We start from the raw sequence: 6,007 nt of genomic DNA, 5'->3' as shown, positions 1-6,007 counted from the left end.
GGTTATTGTCTGTATTACTTAAGTCTCTCTATAAAATAAGTGTCAAGACAACATTAATGCATTCAGTTTGTATATATGCATTCAGTTTGTATATTTATATACCGTTAACACACGGTATATAAATATTTACAGTTTCTGCATCACGAAAGCAGCAACACGACAGTAGTTACAGTATGTCGGTCAACAAGGTTCATGTTCATCTTTGCGTTTGAAGCAGTTTTATGACTTGCGTTGTATCAAGTCAAAGCTGGACACAAACTAGGTGCCTTATAGTGATATTAAGCTAAGCATACAACATGCAAAAGCCACGTTGTTAATGCTGAATCATTAGGATCTGTTAAGAACATACTAAATGAGATCAGTCAGATGCTTGGAACTGGGCGAGCATTATTGATGGGCCAAAGGCCTCCCCTCATTCTTAATTTCTTAACATGTTTATAATAGTTCAGACCATATGGGGGTGGGGGTGGGGGTGGGGGTGGGGTACAATATTGAGAGAACACAAAACTAAAGAAAAACTAGAGAACTCTAAAACAACTGGCTGCTGTGACCCCCCCCCCCCAGTATATAACAGTTTATAATGGTTCCTCCACACTTATGATGCAAACTGACAAACCATGGAAAAACAGGAGCTAGTCCAACATCTGTATAGCATGTAGTTCCACAGACTGCTATAAACAGGATAATGAATACAGCTTTTACAGTTCCAATTTACAACAGTTTAGCTAGTATATGATAATAAAACATTGACAAAGACTTCCTTTAAGGTCTACATTGCTTTAAAATCATTTACAAGGATGTATTTAGGTTCTAACATGACAATGTAGATCACAGGACTTGTATAACTTGTAAGCAATGTGCTTATCCGGTGCCACAAGTATTATTATTATTATTATTTATTTCTTAGCTGACACCCTTATCCAGGGCGACTTACAATTGTTACAAGATATCACATTATTTTTACATACAATTACCCATTTATACAGTTGGGTTTTTACTGGAGCAATCTAGGTAAAGTACCTTGCTCAAGGGTACAGCAGCAGTGTCCCCACCGGGATTTGAACCCACAACCCTCTGGTCCAGAGCCCAGAGCCCTAACCACTACTCCACACTGCTGCCCTAAGTATGTTCTTTATTATTCATACTACAGGATGTAAAGTATTGTGCTGCTATTTTCCAACAATGCAAGGTTTAATTTCTTACCGCGTTACATAATAGTATTACTGTTCATCATTTTATAATACTGATAGTCATTTACTTCTTAAATACGAATATGCAAATATTTCAGATTTAACTCTATATATAAATGGATGCATCCTGGTACTTCTGCTGCTGGCTAAATGTTCAGATTGCAGTGAGACTATAGGAATGAGATTCACCTACAGTATGTGAAGTGATTAGGTAACAGGAAGCAGCAGCAACCAATCCATTGTTTTTTGTTTTATATCTGAATATGCAAAACTGAACTAAATATTAATTTGGTTAAATCTTATAACTTTCACATGATCAGTACAGTAATAAACCAGGTTCAGTGACTCCAGTAAAGTAGTATGTTATAGGCTTCTGCAATTACTGGTTTCCGGGGGGGGGGGGGGCACAGGGAGCACGCTATTGACCAATGAGTCCAGATTGGGACTTCCCAGACTATATATTTCACACTTTGCATACATAAGACCACTTTAATTAGCACATTAGGAGATACATTAAAATGATGAGAACCCTTTGAAAATGGAGTCCATAATCATTTAGTGTACTTTTCTTGGAATTGTTATACAAGTCCCAGTATTAACTAACCCTTAACAAATAATGAAGCACATTTGTGAAGTGTTTTGCAATACCTATTAAAATAATTTGTATTTCCCATTACATTTCTGGTTTGTGTCAAGGAGAGGACGCTGGTCTGGATATTGGTCTTCTCAATACATCCTGTCTAGTTTTTAATTAACTTGTATTTGAAAGGACAACGGGAACTGGATTTAAAGCTTTGGAAATATTGCTCGGTGTGGATTATTGCTATATTAAGTGTATTATTGTCTTATGACATAGTACAGTGGTGTAGTTGTATTTACAATATAATCACTTAACCCTTTTAACTCTGGAGTCAACAATACTGTACCTGTAATATAACTCCGTGCCCCAGCACGGACAAGGCACAGAAATGCTTAATGTTAAATATTGTGATAAGGTATGCCCACGATTCCATTCAAAATGGCAAACGTCTAGGACAGTGTAGGAAGAAAAACTCCGAACAACAAAGCAGACCATGAAATTGTTCCCAGTTTTGGGTATTATGCTACAAAATTTCTGTCTGACTAATTTACATATGATTGAATTACTATTCCTATAGTAGGGTTGTATTTTTGTAAAGTTAGTGATGAAAGAGTTAATGTTGCTGAATAGTTTGTATCGAATGAAGGTTTGTGTCTACGTACACAAACCTTCATTCGATAAGGCCAGGGAGCAAGTCAAATTGAATGGAGTGATCTGTGTATGCAGCTGACTGAAACTGACTGCAGGAAAGCCTCAAGAATGTCTTCTCTTTCTTTCAACCGGAGTGGGTTTCAGAAATGCTTTCAATTAGTTTACTAGAAATTGCCAAATACCGCATACCATCAGCATCCCTTGCAAAAGGTTGCAAGAGTATTTGTAGTAGTCAAGGCATGAACAGAACTAGCTATATCTGAAAGTGTATTAAAGGAAATACAGTCCTGCTCAGTCTTTATCCCATGTTCCCAGGGATAGAGATTGGAGGCATCAATACATTTTAAATTTGCACACAGCGGTTTATGGCCCAGAACTGTGACCTCGCAGTTTACCATGAGGCATGAAAAATTAAAAAAGGAAAGCTTTAATGGCATTTTTAATACAGTGTTTAATCATCCTGCTCTTGTGTTTCTGGAAGACTCATGAGTGATAGGACTATTACTATTTTTGCAAATGAAGTCACAGTACATTATTACAGCTAAGTTTAAAGGCACTATTAAAGGCGTTCAGTGCTGTGCTGCAGTTTGCTACAGAGATTACAACAAAGTGCCACTAGGAGGTGCTATTTTTTGTTTAGTTTTACATAGGGTACCCTGCAAAACATAAGTATTTAGAAAGAGTAGTTGACAAACTGCTATTTTACACAGTGGAGCTGTAAAAAATAATAACTATTCAGAATAATCTGGTGAAAAAGGATACTGACAACAGAAGATATATTGTACAGATATGGTGGTGTAGAGTTGGCTGGTTACGGTAAATTAGTATTTTTGCTGTTTTGGGAAGTATTAAAAAGGAAAATGAATCAGCACTTTCACATTTAATTTGTGGGTTCCAAAAATGAAAGAGATTACATTTGCTTTTTCTTGGCTTAGAAAAAAGGGATCTTGGATCGATTGACTTCTACTGTAAGTGTTCCTAATAGTGAAATGTGTTTATCTAAAACTGTCAAGTTAACAGATAAGGATTTGGAATCCCAATAGGCCAGTTTACATGTTGGTTTGTTTCACATGAATGGACAATGCGCGTGACACTTGGCAGGGAAAGCTTGTGAAAATGTCCGGTCTCGGTATTACTGTGAAAGTCTGAATTTTTTGTGAGATTCCAGGAAGGTTGTGAAATCAATGCCCACTTACACATGTAAACACGAGTATCTCATGAAAATGTTAATTAGCTTGTTCAAGTCCTTTTTAAAGCTGCTATAAAATCACATGGGAATATGTAAATTACCATGGTCCAAAGATGGCAGCAGGGAAGTTAATGTTTTGTTTGCAGTATTTCCTTTATCAGATTGATGTTGCAGATAACCCCACTTTTTTCTCTGTCTTCCCTAAAACTTTGCATAATGCTAATCATACACGGATCGAAATGTGTTTGTAACATATCATACAGATTGTATTTACCAAGTTTCTGTTTAAAACTATTACTAAAAATGTTTGATAAACAGCATCATGGGATTGTGAATTCAGGTGGTACAGCTACTTTACAATATTTCAGAATACACTTGCAAATAGCTTTCCAAACAACTGTCAAAACGTCTTAAAGTACTATTAAGTACTATGTTTAAATGTATAACTATACTCCAATGCAATTTCACCTAGTTACTTATGCCTGATCAAAACCTGTATCCATCCTCCATTTATGTCCATTGGAGCGATGAAGAGAGGGTGATACAACGCACACCACCAACAATGTTGTACAGATTGTGCAGGATACAGCAGGCTGTAATAATTTGGGGAACAAGCTCGTGGTTCACTTCAGTACGCTTCAGTAGTAATCGCCCCGTCCCTTGCAATAGCCCAAAACGCCTGTTCAATGACCACTTGGATTTGGCCCAGGTTATTATTAATAAAGATCTAACCCCCACCCCCACAGATGATGTGTGAAAAGCAGTGTGGGTGACAACACTAAAACAAAGTATTAAAAAAGCAGGCACTATCCATCAGCAAATCAGATATTTAATAACCGTTTACATCACACATGACGACACATGGATTCTCTCTTGTGAAACTTTTCTCTGCTCACGTAAGCAGTATTTTGGGGATTTTCACGGTTAACAGCACGAGAATCTAGGTGGGCCGTCAGCATGGCTAATTTAAATCTGCCCCCCTTCCCCCCCCCCCTCCTTCATTTGTATAGCGTTCTTGGAAAAGTAGGTGTTCCAAAGGGAAATGAGATGCTTTACATGTAAACACAAAAAGGCACCATGTCCACGTTTATTTCATGAGAAACAGATGTCATGAGAAAAGTTAAACACTCATGTAAGGTGGCCTAATGAAAGTTAATGACTCTGGGATTTCACTAGAACATTTTATTTTACAAATGAGAGGAGGCCATTGGACCCATGAATGCTCCTCCTCTCACTAATCGACCCCACAATTTCATCAAGACTTAGCTTGGTAACCCATTCCACGCCTAAACTGGCTAAGGTTACCCTTTTCAACTCCTTGTAAGATTTTAAAAATTCAAACATGTCGCCACTAACTCTTCTTTGTTATAGGCTAAATAGATTCAGTTCCCTCAACCTTCATAACTCATTCTTTAAACCCTGAGATTATTCTGGTTGCTCTTGGCAAGACTCTGTCCAAGCCCACAATGTCCTTTTTGTATTTAGGGGATCAGCACTGGTGTAAAACAGGCCATGGATAAAAAAAGGGTTTTTGCAGTATTCAGTAATTCATGATTTTTGATTTTAAGCATGTACAATAGAACTGTCTCAGAGACTGAAGCTAACAGCAGCCTCAGGGACCAATCCCAATGTTTTGCACACATGTATTGCAAGAAAAGGTATTGTCTTATATGTTGCTATTCTTTGTATTTTCTTCTATTCTCATTTTGTAAGTTCTCAATGTAAAGGCAAGCTTGTGGAAAGTTACTGATAAGGATATTGTACATTCAATATTTGGGTATGATACAGTATATGGAGGTCGTCTGTGTCTTGTAATCTTCTGTTGTAATCTCTTGCAGTAACATATCTTATTAGTGAGTATGTGTATTGTAAGAAGGACTAAGATGATGCCAAGCTAAACAGGAAAACAGTTACAAAAGAAAGAATTGTTACAGAATTTGTAAATTGGTAATTATGCACGTTATGCCTTTTTCATATTGCGTACTGATTTTGAAGTGTAATAAAGTATTAAACTGGCTAATTGCTGTATTGCGCAAAGCATTCAGAGTTAATCCACACAATAAGACTCACACCAGTTAGCACATGTGTAATAGACAGGTTAGTTAAAACCACAATGTACAGTATCGGTTTGATCGCTTTTTTCATGATGTCAGTTATAGCTCGTCCTGTAAATGTCGTCATGGTAGTTTCCCTCCATCCTTTTTTCTAATTTGTCTGGAGTGACAAACATAACTCCCAGTTGAATTAATTGAACTTAAATGATTTAAGTGTTGCCAAATAAAAAAATCCCAGTATGTGTACATCCGTATTATGAGACCAGGACATATATCAATAATATATACAAAATAGAATAGAATTAAAATTGCCAATGAATTGTTTAATCACAATTTGAGATAT

The sequence above is a fragment of the Acipenser ruthenus genome, chromosome 1 (assembly GCF_902713425.1).
Source record: "Acipenser ruthenus chromosome 1, fAciRut3.2 maternal haplotype, whole genome shotgun sequence".
In the NCBI taxonomy this organism is placed as follows: Eukaryota; Metazoa; Chordata; class Actinopteri; order Acipenseriformes; family Acipenseridae; genus Acipenser; species Acipenser ruthenus.
This window is presented reverse-complemented; position numbering follows the sequence as displayed.